General features: G+C 32.4%; 1 protein-coding gene across 2 annotated transcripts in view; it reads right to left on the reverse strand.

Annotated features, from left to right (window-relative positions):
- LOC106688033 (uncharacterized) overlaps positions 1-18,347 on the reverse strand; it is a 153,350-nt gene that overhangs the window by 49,565 nt on the left and 85,438 nt on the right. The window contains exon 2 of one of the 2 annotated variants that reach the window (XM_067045139.1): positions 2,207-2,263. The exons of the other annotated variant lie outside the window; for it this stretch is intronic. The gene's annotated coding sequence lies outside the window, so the exon portion shown is untranslated. The remainder of the gene's footprint in view (positions 1-2,206; positions 2,264-18,347) is intronic. 2 annotated transcript variants of the gene reach the window in all.

Genomic DNA, 18,347 nt, shown 5'->3' on the forward strand with positions numbered 1-18,347 from the left:
ATGTCCTTGTCATGGATTGATTGGTATGCTGCGTTTTATAGCAACCCAATATATTTGGAAAGCATGGCTAAATAAAGCAATTTTCTCTATATATTCTCTCTGAGCTATTATTCCTAACTGGGTTTTTGTTTTCAGCTCTGATGAAGATCTGAAATTCTGGTTTAAACTTCGGCACAAATAAATAAGATCTACCTATTTATGTATCATTATTGAGCGTACCCCCGACCAACTTTTCCTGATAGAACCCCCTCCCCCTTCTTCCCCCGGTCAACTATAAACAGCTCCATATGTATAATTTATGATGGTTAAAATATTTTAGAATCGATAATAATATAAATTGCTGTGCATTCTAATGGTAAATGTTATTTTGAAAACGTTGATAAAGATTTATCGGTGTTAATAATTTGTTTATAAGTTGAAAGGAAGTGTGAAGGATGATATATGTAAATATATTTTAGCGTATAGCGGTACCGCAGAGCGACAGGTGTGATACTGCAAATGGGAGATATATCATCCGCTCATATCTCTCTGCTTTGATCGACTCAAATAGTGAACTATATCCGATATCGGCATTTATCATTTTGTGGCTTCGCGCAACAAACTCTTCTTTATCCGAATCCAATGGAGGCTCTAGCCAGTTCCGCCATTTTTAAGCTTTACACAGTAATCTCTGTTACGTATGCGTCATTGATCGATCGATGTCGACAAAACCTCAATGAAATGAATAAATCTGAGATAAAAATGTGTAAATATCATTTTGATTTTTGTCATTGAAAGTAACCTCGACATTTTTTCCAGAATAAAGGAAACTGAGGAAACTTGCCAAAAGTTTTTTTTCCATGGAAGCAGAGCTTTTTATATACAGGTTGTCCATCTAAGTCGAACCAAACGATTGTTTATTTATAATCCTTAAATATCTTTCTTGAGACTGGCAATTTTAATAAAACTTATAAAACAATTCCAGAGAAAAAAGTTGTTTCGCCTACTGTTGTATTTGAGGTGAAGAATACAGATCTTCATTAGAACAGATTCTGATAAATCAATAATCAAAAATTAAAATTTAGGAAAAAATTAAATTAACAAACAATTCAAAACATTATCTAATTACTAGAGGTTTTAAAATCTTTTTTGTTAACTTCCTCCTACCCGATAAGGTTTTAGAATAAATTTCAAGTGAAATGGGAAATATGTTAAATATGCAAAGAAAAAGATTTAGCTTGGAACAAATTGAATATTTAATGGAAAATATAATAGAAAATACATCAATATTCCTAATTTTTATATTTCAGTTTAATCATAATCATTAATTAATAAACTAATATGAGAGTGCTTCCCATCCGAAACCAAGGTGGTGATTCCATTTTATTGTAAACAGGAACAAAATACAGATAGGCTAAACGAGAGGACCCGTAAATATGAGCAAAATAGAAATAGTGCTACCTACATAGCCAACTCAACCTTCCTTCTAAAAGTTTTATCAGAAACTTGTTAATTTAATTTACCTAGATAGTTAATGTCTTTATAAATATATATTTGTGCTATGTTAAATTAAAAATTAACCGCTGAAGTTAATTAAAAAGTTTTGAAACAATCTATTTACACCAAATCGACAGAATTTTAAAATATGCATCATAAACAATGGTTGGGGAAATTCTTTAATACAACACAAGCTCCCTTCGATTTGTGGCAAAAAACCGAAACTCGACTGGTTGGCCACAAATATATAGGTTAACTTGTTTCAGCCAAACCAAATACCACATTTATCCAGCCACACGCTTGCGCACGAGCGAATTTGCCATTGTTTGAGGATCCTTTACGAACAAATCAATTTAAGTTACCGTAAGGCGCACGAAGTTCCCGGCTTTGACATTGATAACAGTTATCAGATTACCACAAATAATAATTTCAAGGCTTGAGATACACAACTGTTGCCATTTCTTTAATCATTAACACATTTGCTCCAGTTCACATTAGTTTATATTCAATAATACTGTAAACAAATATATGAGGATTATGGTGTAAGACAAACTCAATAAATAACTTTATATAGAGAGAAACAAAGAAGTAGTTTTTTACTAAATTTTTAAAATACTAAAATGTTTTGAATTCATATTAATGAAACGAATATCAGGAATTGAAATCTCAATTATGAAAACTATTCCAACCTCAATTGTTGCACAAAAAAAGGACTTACACCCATTATTACCTCATTTTGTTCAGAGAAGAGAAGAAGAAATCAGAGAATTCCAGACGTTAGTAATACCTGAAACATACAAATTTAAAAATTATTTATCTTACATTAAATTGAAAATACAAAATGATATTTTATGATGGTTGGCAATAATGAAAACAACAAACATTACATGGATACATAATGTAATAATATTAAAAATACGCTCCTTTTTGATATCAAAACATTTTGTTCTATATTTAATAACGCATTAATTTAAAAAAATAAATGAAAATTAAACCTGTTAGTGATAATAGCAAAAACTTCAAAAAAGCTCTCCATTGATGTTAAATCCATCATAAACCTGGAAGAAGAAAACAATGGAAAATACGGGGGGAGCAAAATATTTTTTTTTTTTTTTTTACAGAATCATCCCTTCACACTGGATTAATTCTTTTCAGAGTAACTTTTAGCTTTTCCAAAACTAATATACAGAAACAATACCTTCACTATACCGATGGTTCACATCTTCAACTCATTGTCATCGTTAGTTATGGGTGTCTATTTTTTTGTTGTTAGTTCCAATTCAATGTTATTTTGTCGTATATCTTTAGAGTTCCAATGTCCAGTCAACTATTTTTAGTAGTTCAGAAGTTATATCTTAATCTGTTAAGTAAAAATATGTATTAAAAAGTTTTTATTTTCTTTAAAAAAAAACAAACCTTTAATTGTATTTTTTGTAAAGCTAGTGGATATGTACTTAAAACCATTGTGAAGTAAGCCATCCGTATATATGCAAATTTATATTTTTTTACGGTTGATTCTACATACTTAGTAGATTTTTAGCCGCTTTATTTTGATCTTTTAGATCTTGACATACTAATAACAACTAATTAGCATTTACTTAGTTTTTTATGGAGATCCAAAAAAAATCATACCTTATCCTAGCTTAGGTTAGCTTATCTTAGCTCAGCCTAGCTTAGGTTAGCTTAGCCTAGCTTAGGTTAGCTCAGCTTAGCTTATCTTCGCTCAGCCTAGCTTATCTTCGCTCAGCCTAGCTTAGGTTAGCTCAGCCTAGCTTAGGTTAGATTAGCCTAGCTTATCTTTGCTTATCTTAGCTCGGCCTAGCTTAAGTTAGATTATCTAAACTTATCTTAGCTTATTCTGATTTATCCTAGTTCTTGGTGGGCAACCAGTTTAAATATAATTTTTTTAAATAAACATTTAAACGACAATTTACGCCTTTTTAAATTTCTCTTAAACCAGAAATAATAATAATAATGTTGTTCAAAAAGTGTATGTAATAGTATTACAAAGTTACATTCCTATAGCATTTTTTTTTTTTTGTAACATTGACCACTTCTACTAAACTATACTGCGCTAGAGGTATTCCATCATCAAGTCTATGCCCTCAGATCGTTACATAGCTGAAAGGAAAGCGAGCGCATCCGAGTAATTTTATGGATTTTTGAATAATTGGTCGACAATTGGTTCCAAATTGGAAGAACGAACCGTGAGCGAACGATGACAGGGCTAAACCTTTGACAGGAAATAAAAATAAAAGAGATTATCCGATGATTAGCCACCGTGTTCTACCACGAGCTACACTCCAACGCTCGCGGTAAAGGCTTAATTATATTAGTCGCTGGTTGCCTCTTATTTAGCCCTTCCTTTGTATCTCTCTCGGGAAATAATGAAATTTTTACTTTTTTTTTTTACGTTAATTATAACCTGAAACTAAGGAAAAAATAGTTCTTTAAATGGGAGTGCGTATAAAAAGGTGATGGCCAGGGCTAACCAAACAAAAATACTAATTATCAATTATTAATTGCCAAAGCTTCGACACAAAATAAAGTTCTTTATCAGGCTGTTGAAATGGGTGGATGTGTTCAATAACAAATAAAGGAATTTGAATTGTCTTCAATAAACACTATTAGGTACTCTATATATTCTATACACACTGTAATATATAATATACACATTAAGAGGTAGTGTGCACATTTTCAAATTGGTTACACAACAGTCAAAAGCAACCACACACAAAGATGAGAAAAAAAAAATGTCACGATATGGCTAGCAATATAGACAACTCATCAACAAACTAATGATATACAAGAACATATTGAAACCTCTTTGGGCCTACACTGTGGGTGACAGCTAAATTACGAACACAAAACGTATTCAATCCTTTTAGTCCAAAGTCCTTCAAACAATAATCAATAATCCATATAACGTTACAACTATAATCCTGACCCATACCTATTATTTCTGAACCTCATAGTATCCAGATTCTCAAAATTCCAACAAATACCCCTCATCCCAATTCTCAAGCACAATGCCACAATGTTCCTCAAAAGTTAAAACGGCAGTGGTTCCAAGACCTTTTTTAAATCTTCTGAGCTCAATGGCCACCTTCTCCATTCAAGTCCTGACAATGAGGTCGTTAACCGAAATTACAGTTACATAGCGAATAAAAACTCATACTATGGTAAAGAAATGTCTTAAAGTATACAAATAAAGATTAACTAAGGAGCTTTGAAATTAATTTTTTTAACGAGATTTATTTGTTACAGATCAATCTTGGATTAATTTACCATGGAATAATCAGAATAGCCGGACGAAACGTCGCCGCAATATAATTGTTTTATTATTGACTGAGCCTCAAAATCCTCAAATACATATATCATTAACAGTCAGGATAAAATTAATAAATATATATAGTAATAATTTTTTAATATGAGGCATTTGGTGTAAAACATGAAAACTAACATTATGTTAAAAAGCTTGTTAATAACAATGTTTTATCTTAAATCTGAAATCCACGCACCTTAATATAACAGCAATATTATTCCTCTTAAAGTACAAATCAACAAACATTCTTTAAAAAATGTTTGAAACTAACCCTAAAAATCTGGTTAACCCAAAAACTTTAATTTACAATAGGGGTATTCATGATCTATGTTAAAGCATGTTAAATGGAAAAACTCGTGTTAAATCGAAAAAAATTGCCTTCTTTTGCCGTGGTAAAACGAAGTAACATTTAACATGGCTGAGAGTCTGTTACTTGGTCAGTTAAATCGAGAATGACGTCACATAATAGACCAGTTGAGATCGCCGCCATATTAGTTGTTGTGACTTTCAATACAGTTGTCAATTAGCTCATCTTCATTCTCTTCTTCACAAGTTTGAAGATCAATAAGACACTCATAAGCTAAACTTTCACACAAATTCCACTTTTCACTCACTCTAGGCATGTTTTAATTAATTACTTAAATCAAAACTGAAGTAAACAATAACATGAGGGTCTGGAAGGAAGGTTATAAACATAAAGGCTTATACAACAAGTTGCTGAGAAAATCCGCTAGGGACTCTTATGCATTTAACGTTTAACATGACTTCAAATAGGGCTGCTCACAATCCTACAGTTATAACATTTAACATGGTAAAACATATAACATTTAACACAACATCATGAATACCCCTAATAGATGTCAGATACCACGTTTCACAACATAGTCCTGCACATATATTTTGCCTCTTTTAGTGTTTACCTCTCTTACTTATCTTAAATTTTCTTTATCTTAGTTGTTTAATTATTTTGCTATTACTAATTATAATTATAACAACTTTATAATAATTGAGAGTGGTAAATAGCATTATTTTACAATAAAAAAAGTTTATTTTAATCTAAAAAAAAAATACACTTCTCACACCTAATTATCACCAATCAACTAAGCTAGTTGGGTATATTTATGAACAATAAAACAAAAACTATATTAGTAAAATTCTACTAAAATTTCATATAAAAATTAAGCATAATAGAAAACAATTGTCTTTCAATGCTAAGAAAATTTTTAGTCAAATACATACATTATTTTATACTCTTGATTATGTTTAGACTTTTTGTGGGTGATTGTGTTGGTATTTAATGAAAACATATACTTGAGTTTATTTTCAAAATCTATCAATAAACTTTAAGCAAACAGGCCAAAGCTTTCAACACCATCATGAAAAAAAATGTAAACACAAGTAGAAACTAGTAGGGATATATTGTTGAGGGAGCGCCGATGTTGGTAGGATCAAGGAGAAAACGTCCTAAAAATATTAGATTAAGAACCAAGAAATTATTGTGTTAAGGACGGATGATTTCAATGCACCGATGGTAATGTAAATGAAGGTAATCCCATATACTTTATACAGGGGAAGGGAGAGATAGAATAGACAGTTATGTTCTATGTTCATTTGAACCCGGTCTATAACGAACGTACTAAGTCAGACAGGTTGTAGGCCCCTGAAATCCATTATAACATTTATCAATATCCAGTTTCCATCCAATTTGATAGATTTCTTCAAGAGTTCTTGATCAATGTGATGGAAAGTTCGTTGCCCAAATGCATTTCATAAAATCAAAACCATCAAGAATATTCTTGAATGAAGGGATGCTATCATGGTTATATTGAATTCATTGATCTTATCATGAACCCATGTACCATAAATAGTTCTTATTCACATACCACAGTAACGAGCTATCGATGAAAGCAATGAGTAACGTCAGTTAACGGCCGACGACGGGGTGAAGTAATCCGATGGCTAATCCCGGGGCTAAGCCCTGCTAAGCTCATTAAGTCCTAACTCCTTAACTGCCAACCTAAGTCCTTCTCTTGGCTTCCTCTTCTTGTCGTCCCGTCCTGTCCTTCACTGTCGATAGTCACCTAGCAGCAGGGCCTTCAAGTAATCCATCCACCGTTCAAGAGTTCTGTTGGTTAAAATAAGAGAGGTTTGAAGGCATCCTAGTATAAAGTTGAAGGAGAACCATGAATTCCAACTTCAAACTCAATCCAAAAACTGTAGCTTTTCGAATTAAAAATATGTAAAAATTGCCCAGGGAAGGCAAGTTTATTTTGTGATTTAAGGTTTAAAAGTGGCTCGTTTTGAGATAGCACACGAATTAGGTACAGGCAAATTTCATTAAAGATACCAAAAAAGTAGGTATCAACGCCAGGCATGTTTAGAACGATTTGAGCTCAAAATATTGAAAAATATGTTTAGTCTGTCTGTGAATATGTAACTTTCTCTCTCTCTTTTTTTTTTGAGCGAACGGCTCAACAGATTTCCAATTATTCAAGTTCCCACCTAAAATTTGTAGCCCACCTACAACAAATAATCATGTAGCTATGAGGTCTCAGCGGGTAAAATTCAGGGTAAATGTGTAAGATTATAGCTTATATTCAGATAGGTGAACTTTAACTGTAAAACTGAAGTCATATTTTCCAACGGGGCAAGGTAATTACTCATCATGAAAACTCTTACCTAAAGATAGCATGCAGCTTTACCAATTGTCTGTGTTGAATAAAGTTTCTTGATAATATTATTGTGTCAATAAGAAAGAGCTTAGTGTTCGAAGGACTAAACCTAGAAATTGAAGGTAGCTTTTCAATGAATTTTTTATTGTTTTGAGTATTTAGTATAAAATGATAAACATAAAAATTGCATAGTGTATATACTACCTAACAAAGATCAACTTTTGTTATACTAAAGGTATAATAAAACCGCCTGGATGATATTGATTGGCTTGTGTGATTTTAATATAGTTTTTATGATATTTCATCAATTCATAATGTGGGAAATCGATTATGGACTTGTTCGATGGGACCGCCATAACAAAGGGCGGACGATAAATTGGAATTTATTGGCCCTCCGGGAGCCGGTGTTGCGTGGGAAGGGACCCGGGATATTTGGTTGTTGGGTGGGAAGGGATCTTTTGTTCTCTCCGCTCGCTAACTCCTTCAAAGCGCCAGTTGGGACTTCCATCCCCGCTCTATTTGATCCAATTATTTAAACTACAGTTTAAACTAGTTTCATTCTGATAAAATGGAAATGAATAAGATTGAAGAGCTCGGCTATGCGAGGTCTTGAAATCCTTATCTGAACAATCTTAAGTAGTAGTTGAGTCAAAATGGCGAATTCTCTCTTTAAGAAACTATGCGCTTCGCTCTTGCCTCCCTCGCTGAGATTTTTGAGATAGTCCTGCAAGTTCGGATCCTCGCTATTAAGAAAGAACTTTCTTCCCCGGTAGTCTATTACTAAAATTTACAAGATTAATCCAACATATTAAGACGTTGAGGTGAAAAATAGACTTTATTTGGAATTTTTGAAATTTACCACTTTATAAAAAAAATATATATAAATAAATGTGATAAATGTTTCGGAATACATAATAATCTTGGAAAGGAACCATCGAATGGCGGTACTTCAATCATTGCACGAGAAAATATATAATATTGATATTCTAAAGGAAGTATATTTTTCACCTCAACATCTTTATATAAAATGAACAAACAACATTCTAATTTATTCATTTTTGTTGTACCCTCCATTAAAATAAAATTAGTACTTCATACATATGTACGAATATAAGAAATGTATTACATATATATACGTTACTGAGTTTTTGATTGCCTTGTGGCATTATAAGGTGTTAATATCGCCATGGAATTAATGGCAAGTGAAGGGACAATTTATTCCTTGAATAATTATTTATATATTTTATAAAACACGAGGCAAAATATAAACGTGAGACGGAAATATCAAAATACAGATTGCTGTATTATATTATGCTATTAAGATTGCTGTATTATAAATATATTATATATTTATATAAAACACGAGGTAAAATATAAACGTGAGACGGAAATATCAAAATACAGATTGGTCCTACCAGTTGCCCAAAACCCCATTAAAATCAATTCCGAACCCCAGAAAAACTTTTTCGCGGTCAGCAGAAAACATAATCAACATGGACCTAGCTTGTTCAACATTTGGCCATGTTGAATGAGAATGTTTCATGTGGGAAAGAAGGGTCTCAATGAGGAAATCTCAACGCTGTAACATTTCATAAACAGTATTACACATCCGTCAAGAGTTGACGGATGATCTGGCTTTAAAAACTGGCGATTTTCCTCGGCAAAATGGCATTTTTTGCTTAATCTCAGTTTTTATCCCCATTCTCCAATAAATAATTGTTCAACAAAAATAACTCGTAATTACTTCACAATACTATTACTAATGCACAATATTTAACAATAAAATTTAGATGGTATATAATTATGAATTGGATTAGTGCTTTGTTTTTTTTAAAGGATTTTACGAAAACACTAAAGCATTTCTCCTCTATACACACCCAGAGGATTTAAATATATAGAATATTATAATTCATAAATAGAATATTATCAATTTAGTTATTTAGCATCACTCATTTAGTTGATTTAGTGATAAGATCAATGATGCCTAAAGATGTTTATATAAAAAATATATAAAATGTCTTTTAGGCAACAACTCTCTAATATCTCTCGGTTAAAGCAATTTGTTAAATGCAGGATCAACATCTCATCGTCGCAAGGTATTAGTAGGATTCAACAATTAGCATTTTTTTAAACATCATCACCGACTGTTAAAACGGGCTTAAACTTCAAAATATCTCGGGATAAAAAAAACTAGATCAACCAGATTAATGATGGACAAGTCTGTCAAATTTACCAATCGGTCTACCATGTAAAAACCTCTAGCAAAATAATCGTTATAAGGCAAAGATATAGGCTGTATTTGAAACCGAACAGAAATACAAAGAAAAGTCGAAAAGAAAACAGAAAAAGTTGGTTCATATATATATACATAATTCATACATATATACTTAAATACAATTAAAACTAAAAAAGTCAATCACAAAGATGTATAAGTAACTGTAATCGTCTAACAAAAACCAAGATTATGGTATTGGGTAAGAAGCCACTGGACCAGAGTCGGCTTGTGATGGGCCCCTATAATTTCGAAGTGGTACCTTGGCTCTATTATCAATGAGAACCAGGATGAAGAAGAAGAAGTTAAAAGCAGAATTGCTGCTGGAAATGGAGTCTATTTCTCCATTGTAAGGTTAATCGAAAGCAAACTTGTTAGTCGTACCACCAAGTTCACCCTGTACGAAACGTTGATAAGGCCAATCGTCATATAGGTTGAGAAACTTGGACCATGAGCAATAAAAGCATTAACCTGCTAGACAGGTTTGAAAGAGTAATTCTGAGGAGAATCTTAGGACTCGTATGCAAGAATGGTAATTGGCGAAGAAGGAAAAAAACTTTTTGGGCTCTATAAGGAATGTAGCATCTCCACGTACATAAGGATGCAAAGGCTTAAATGGATGGGTTAAGTAATGAAGATGAGCGAGGAAAGAGTGGCTCTTAAACTGTACAGTTACGTTCCGGATGGTGTGCGGCAACGTGGTAGGCCGAAGGGCCGATGGAGGGATGCTGTGAGGTGGCATCTGCGACAACTGAGGATCCTAGTTACCCTTACAGAAGATAGAGAAAGATGGTTGGCGGCCGTTGAGCAGGCCAAGGGCAGCTTATTGCGCCTGTTGTGCCTATAAAAGAAGAATTGTCTAACAAGAATGCGAATGTCGAACATGTATACGAATACTGAATAAGTACTATTCATTCTTGATAATTGAATACTGAGTAGTGTTTATACTTGGCTAACAACTATAAATCAATTTATTGTAGCAAATTTCATGAAAACTACTACTCCTAGGAAAATAAACTCATGAACTACTTTATAGCTCATTAAACTAGCTTTAATTTGAGTGCTAATAGACATCTGTACGTCAAATGGTTTTTGAGATATAGATTTTCCAAAATAAATTCACTGACTACTGATCTTTCAGGACGTTCCATACATTTTTATGAAATGTTGCTTTTTAAAAAGCTATATCTCGAGAACTATAGAACGTAAATAGCTCTATTAGGACCTTCATTTTAGCAAATTTACTCTACTTTAAATGATGCTCTCGTAGACTTTCTATTGTTGTTGGTAGTTGTAAAGATATAGAGCTCTGAATAAAAAATTACAACGCCAGCCGGAATAGCCCCTACCTATTCCCAGTACGCTCACGGCAGACTCATGCCATCGTCGATGACACCACCTTCAGCGGACCCGGCAGCTTATCTTATAATGCCACACTGCCAATCCAAGATATATTATTTACCTGAGTATATACATTTGTTTCTCTTTGTATATATTTAATTTGTTGTTTTAATTTTTTTCTAGGTCAAAAAAAAAAAAAAATTATTTTTAACGTTTTGAAACAGCCGCCATTTTTTATTCTCCTACCTATACTTGGTATACTTACCTGAGAAGGTTTGAACATTATTAATACAGTATTCGTAAAGGCAACACCCCTCCCTCCCCCCCAAACTGGCAAAAAAATCACTCAACAATTGAAGCAAAAATATTGAGCTAACGTTTAGAGAAAAAATGATGAACTCGCTTTTTTGGCTAAAATTTAAAATATCGAATGGACGTGGATCCCTCACTCTACACAAAATTTCAAAGCCCATTAAACTTTTGGCGAAGAACAGCGCCTTGCGTCGTATTGAACCTACGTCGCTTTACCTAGGACTGACTCAGAGGTTGCAAGTATCATAGTTCCATTTTTGGCAGAGTTAATGGAGACTTTTAACTATAATAAGAAGAAAAGAGTATGTGGAAGTCAGGCATTGGATGAAGAATCGACCGACCCTAGGTCATCGCAACTACTTCGTGAGCTGAGCTTGGACCAAACATTTTATCGTATTACACGAGGTGAAAGCTTTAGATAGGGTGAAGAATTTTTGTGCATATTTTTTAGCTTTCTCACACTTCGCTCTCTCAAAAAAATTTTGACGGGCCCAGAAAAATTTTATAACGTTGCAGAAAACTTTTGCACGGTTCACAAAATTTTGGATACCCCTTTTTTATGCTTTATTAAATTATGCTGACCAAAATTTTGAAGTAGGTTTTATGGAACTTTTTTGAACAAATATTCTTAGCGTGTTCATAAGCTTTGTTCTTTCTGAGAACAACATAATAACTAATAAATAAAATATATAGAGAATAATTAAAGTAAATAATTGTACAGAATGAAAATTAATAAAAATAAATGAAAGTAGTGGAAAATAAAACGTATACATAGGTAATTAAATATTTAAGTAAAACAATGTGATCAAGAAAATAAAATTATATGATGAAAAGAAACAAATAAATATGAATTATATAATCATTAAAGAAACAAATATAAAGTTTAAGAAAAAAGAAGTGATTAGAAAATACGGCAATAATAATATGTGGTGAACATAGCTAATAACGTGGGTAAGGAAAAATAAGAAAAGAATAGAGAAGGAAAAGGGGGAATAAAAGAAAGAGAATAAAACATAGAACTCACCGACTTATAGGAGATCGGAAATGTAAGTGAGTTCAGCGGCGCCTGCGATAAGACTCTGAGTTAAAGAATACGTTATTAATATGACGAAATTATTGCAAGGTGGGAATATGTCACTAGTTATTTGGATGGGTAAAAATAAGAATTTTTTAAAGAGGAAAAACGTTTAAAAATAAGTAAAGTTATATAAGTTTTTTAAACTTATTTTTTGACCGCATCCCCAAACCATCTTCTCTTCATATATAATATTCACGGTAAACTATCTTCTCATTTCAATCCCTATGCTTTTTGAAGAATCTTAACGAAGAGCCAATCATTAAAATAGAAGAGGAAGGAACGCGTTGAGGTCTGTAGTTAGTTTCTAGTAGCCAAGAGCTGCTAAAAGACAATGATAGCCCTGACCAAAGCCGCCGAAGGGGATGTTATCCTATTTCGAGATGGGCGTGCATCGAATGGTCAAGTACTCCGAAGAGGAAGCGGTGCAGCCTGAATATGAAGGAGCAGCATCCGGCCCCCTCCACAGGACCTAAACTCCTCCAAACAGAAAGAACTAACAACTATTTTCCACCAGCCATTCTTCTTCCAATTTATATATATATAAATAATACTTCCAGGCTCCGAGCACAGCACCTTTCTATCCAACTGAATAATTTTTTTCCAGACATTTCTCTTATTTCAGATCCTACTTGTTTCTCCCATTTAATACATTTCAACCATTTTAAAATGGTCCATTGGAATGCACATCCCCGAAGGAATTAATTCGGTCCCACCCAACTTAATATTAGTTAGCTCGAACTGATCAAGAAAAGAGGAAGAGGGAGGAAATCCAGTCTTAAAAAAGGAAAAAGAAACTTACCACATCATCAATATAAAATCAACTTAAGGACATAGATAAAATGATTGAGAGTTATTGCCAATTCCCAAATAAATCCAATTAATAAAGGGGTTTCTTTAAGGAAAAATGAGGTGTTTTCGAATGATCATTAATTCATAAACCTTTTTGGATGATTAACCATAAAGTAATCTGCGATTCACCATTAATCGCTTTACGGGCGAAGATTGATATTACTATAGTACACCACAAGGAAAACACCAATAACCAAAATTAAATCGTTATATTTATTTTGGTTAATTATTTTCAACAAACAAAAAAAAAATAGGTCTTTGTAGAAAGATAGTCCGGGTGGCGGTTAATAAAGTTTCAAAACAGTAAAATAAAACTATTTATTGATAAACAACGTTTCGCCCCACTTTAGAGAGGTGTCAGATTGAAACGGAGATAACGAATAGTTTCTTGAGTCATCTGACAGCCCTGACGAAGCCCGGCGAAGTGTGGCGAATCCTTGGTTAACAATAGTTTTCTTTTACTATTTTGATACCTTTTCTGACCACTACCCAGACTATCTTCCAACAATCTACTTCATACGGTCAACTATCTTCTTCCAATTTGAGATTTTACGTTTCTTGAAAAGAGAATTTTTAAAAATCTGTTGTCCTATCGTCCACCATATATACTTTTATCAATGTTTTTAAATATATATTTAACATTAAAGTCACAGTTTATATATTATATTATATATTTAATATCTGAAAGATCCTCGGAATTCAACACGATAGAGGATGAAAACCAATGAACTAGATCTGGAAATAATCACGGATAAAATTTTTGTTTTTTTAATTATTTATTTATTATAATTTACAACTTTACAAAATAATACAATAGGTAAATATGTAGTATGTTTCATATACACTTGAAAATCTTGGGAAGGAACCACCCATTGGTGGTACTTCAAACATTAATTTAAACTAGAAGGTCCCGTGGCCATCTTCTTTTCGGAGGATTATCAGGGATTGTTAAGGATGAAAGATTAAGAATTAATGGGTTAGGATGGTTAAGGAGTTTGAAATGAAAAGACGCATATCTGTTTTGGGTCAAATCTGCAACGAATAGGATGTTAAGGTCTTTATGAATGAGTTTATTTGTGACGTAATAAGGAGCACCACTAATTTTTTGTAATGAATGGGAAGTTTAGAGCGTTTGTCAAGTAAGTGTTGTAGCAATCGGAATCTACGAGCAGTTTCTTGTCGTTTCAGTCTTGTGTGTGGATTCCAAGTAAGTCTCTTGTCAAGATGGAGTCCTAAATATCGAATCTGTTCAACAGGGGGATAAAATTAAATACAGGATTAGTATCTGAAACTATGGCGATTTATCTGATTGATAGGTATTAGAAGAAATATCTAGAACAATTTAAGTCCAAAAGAAACTCAAGTTAAAATTTACTAAACCATTATCTTTCCTATTATTCTTTACAATTTCGTAACGTGACCACCTACAGTAAAGTAATGTAATAACAAATCTCTGAGGTTTTTGAAAATAAAATTTGCATAGAATATTTGGACCGAAGAATAATTAGTTCAGACGGCTACTTTTACTTAAAATTGTGGAAAACATATACAATTCATATAATTTAAGAAATATTATTGTAAAGGTCCAAGGGATAGACCGAAACGTAGGTAGGTTATTGTATTGAAGCTGATTTGGGTCACGATATTTGGATGAACGAATGTTGTGTAGATAGATATTAGTGGCATCGGCACTGAACCTTTAATAGTGAGGAAAAAGTCTGTTTAAAATTTAATAACAAGGAGGAAAATGAGGGCAAAATGAAAGCGGGCTCGGGTAATGAGAGGAGGTGGGAGTTAATAGGGGAGTCTGCTTCACCACCAAATAATTAATATTAAAAAAAAAACAGCACTAAAGTATGTTTTCTTGAATATCAACTTTGTATGCGGCTACCTGAAACTAAGGCAACCTGTATATTTAACAAGATTTTTTTTTTAAATTAACGGATAAATTTACAAAATATGAGAAAGGAAATCATTAAATAAGTATTTACTAAATCCATGCTGACTCAATATATTTTTATTTCCCAAACCTTCTAAATGAGAACTAGGTTTCACGACCCACAGAAGATCAGAAAATGAATTAAAAAAACTAATACATAATAAGTCCACTGTACCCTCAAAAAAATAATTATTTTATCTTGCCAACTTTTCGACATGACAAGGTCTGGACATGATCTGGATACCAATTATTTTCGAATGTATACTAATGTCCTGAACGGACGAAAATTAGCAAGATTAAAAAATTATTTTTTTGAGACTACAATTTGTAAGTAATAAAAATAATATTTGTATCCATTATTAAGAAACAAGATTGATAATAGCAACAAGATTTCTCAAAGAATCAATGCAGCTAGAAGAATATTTAGTTTGCTTCGAAGGGGTTTCCTTGGCAAAAGGGAGGTGATGAGAAAAACTAAAATAATGATCTACAAATCGACATTCCTCCCTATTCTTTCCTACTCTTCCGAATCGTGGACCCTCACTTCGAAACACAAGAGCCGGATCCAATCCGTGTAGATGCGGTACCTTCGTAAGGTGGAAGGAAGGACACGACGAGATAGAGTACGGAACAGTACCATACGGACTAACCTCGGAGTCAAACCGGCTGAGAGCATCCTAGAGGGGCACAAGCTAAGATGGTTCGGACACCTCCTTCGGATGGACCAGGAAAGAATTGCCAGAAAGACATATGAGACTCGCTTGGAGAGAAGAATGCCAAGAGGAAGACCACGCATTTCCTGGGAGAAGTGTTAAGGAGGCGGGATATGGACTGGAGTAGGAGAAGGAAGAGCGAGATATCTTATCCAGACTCTGTAAATTGTAACCCCACACTGCGCAAGCGGTAAAGGGGATAAAATGATTATGATGATGATGATGAAACTAAAATGGCCTTTTTTTAATTTATTTTTTTGTTTTTGAGAATGGAGAAAGACTCTGAAATAGACCAATCTTTTACACCAAAGCTATAAAAGTATATTTTACTTCCGAGCCATATATTTTTCTGGTTTATTTGTTTTGTATAGATTTTACACAAATATAATTTACTTTACTTTATTAATATATTATGTAACAAAACAGGTTAACTTCTTCAATGCAATAATATTATAAATAATCTTTTTTATTAACAATCTGGCACTTATAAACTGTTAAACTAAGTGATTAATTTAATTAATTAGTGTTTAAATAAAATAAATTGTATCCAATTTTAGTTTCATAACATTATTTGTTTCTTTAAAAGTCCAATTGAGCCATCGTCAAGAAAAATCACATAACAGCTTTGATTATAAATTGATTTTTAACAATTTTGACAAACTAAATTATTTTTAATAAAATAGTATACATTCAATACAAATTTACATTTACATCAATAATTTTAAAACTTTTTGCAGGCTATTCTGAACAGGTCGTCAATTTCAGTTATAATTGCCTTATGTAACAATAAAACATTAAGGCTTCGTATTAATCTATATCTTATGTCTAATGACGTATTTTGTCACTCTTTACATAAATATTAAAACTTTTAGTTACAAATCAATTTATCACAATTTTACTTTGTTATCACTACAATATTTGTTAAGACTAAAATTGATGATCTGAGCAGAATAACCTGCAAAAAGTTTTTATATTATTGATGTCAATCTGTATATAAAGTATACTTTTTTATTAAAAATAATGTTGTTTGTCAAAATATTTAAAAATGAATGAATAATTAAAGCCGTTATGGGATAGAATGTCCCTGATGATGGTCGAATTGGCTGAAACGTTAGACTTTTAAAGAAATAAAGAGTTTTTTGGGACTTGAATTGGATACAATTTATTTTATTTAAACAAATATAAGATTATATATTAATTAATTATTAATTTGGATTTATTTACTATCAGTTAAATAACAATTCGGTTAGTGAAACATGGTTAATATCAAATATTCTTATCACTGGGCAAGACCATAAACGAATATTTTTACACGATGGAGAAATCAGCCAATATTAGTCGAAGATAACACTTGAGATAAGTTTCAAATCTCAGGAACTGTTAGACCTAGAGACATTTTTTATTTCTTGTAATAAACCTTGTTAAATTCACTTTAAATACATTAACTATGATATTCCAATTAGAGTTAAAAAATAGTGATTTTTTTCAATTTCCAAAACTGTTTCTTGGGTACTATAAATGTTAAACAATTTTGTTTATAAAAACTACTCATAAAGTTTATTTGTGGTGAATAGTTTCAAAGAAATTATGCTTTAAATTGTCATAATAAAATAAAATTAACATCCAGCCATCATAGAGGTCACAAATTCGAATAAAAATAAAATATCAAAGAATAAGAACTTCCCGATCTTTTACGTTTTTTGGACTATAGAATAGTTCAGGCCGAAACCTCATATATTTCAACACTCCACATTCCAAGTTTGGTGTTTCAAGGTTTCCCGTGGACATATGAACGAGCGATCCTGATTGACCGAGTCACTCAATCCATACAGGAATGATGTCCACCTCAGCACCACTTCCGCTTCTCAAATTGGCAGCATTGCTGTCACTCAATATAAGTCGGGGTTTGTCTGCTCAGCATCATCCTATTGATTCCGTCAGAGCAATATATTTCTTCAATATAAAATTGTTAGGGGTGCATCTGACAGAATATAATCCAGTCATCATTAATATTATCCTAGAGGCCTAATAATATTTATAAAGAATATATATAAAGTAAGGATCCAATGTAACTTACTACATTAAGAGACATTTCTCAAAATTGTATTCCTACTTTGAATCGCAGCAAAGAATTAAGAAGAAAGCATTAGAGAAAAGGAAACCATGATATCAATTATTATTATTATTATTATTTTACTAAATAATTCAACACACTATCCAAATTTTAGTCTCAAAACATTTATTTCATTTACACGTCCAACGTTTCGGCCAATTCGGCCATCCTCAGGGACATCTTAATTTACTATGAGACATTTAACCCTTTTAAAAAACTCTATACAGGCTATTCTGCCCAGGTCAAATATATACATC

The sequence above is a fragment of the Halyomorpha halys genome, unplaced genomic scaffold (genome assembly GCF_000696795.3).
Source record: "Halyomorpha halys isolate HHAL.00 unplaced genomic scaffold, Hhal_1.1 Scaffold1041.1, whole genome shotgun sequence".
NCBI classification, from domain to species: Eukaryota; Metazoa; Arthropoda; class Insecta; order Hemiptera; family Pentatomidae; genus Halyomorpha; species Halyomorpha halys.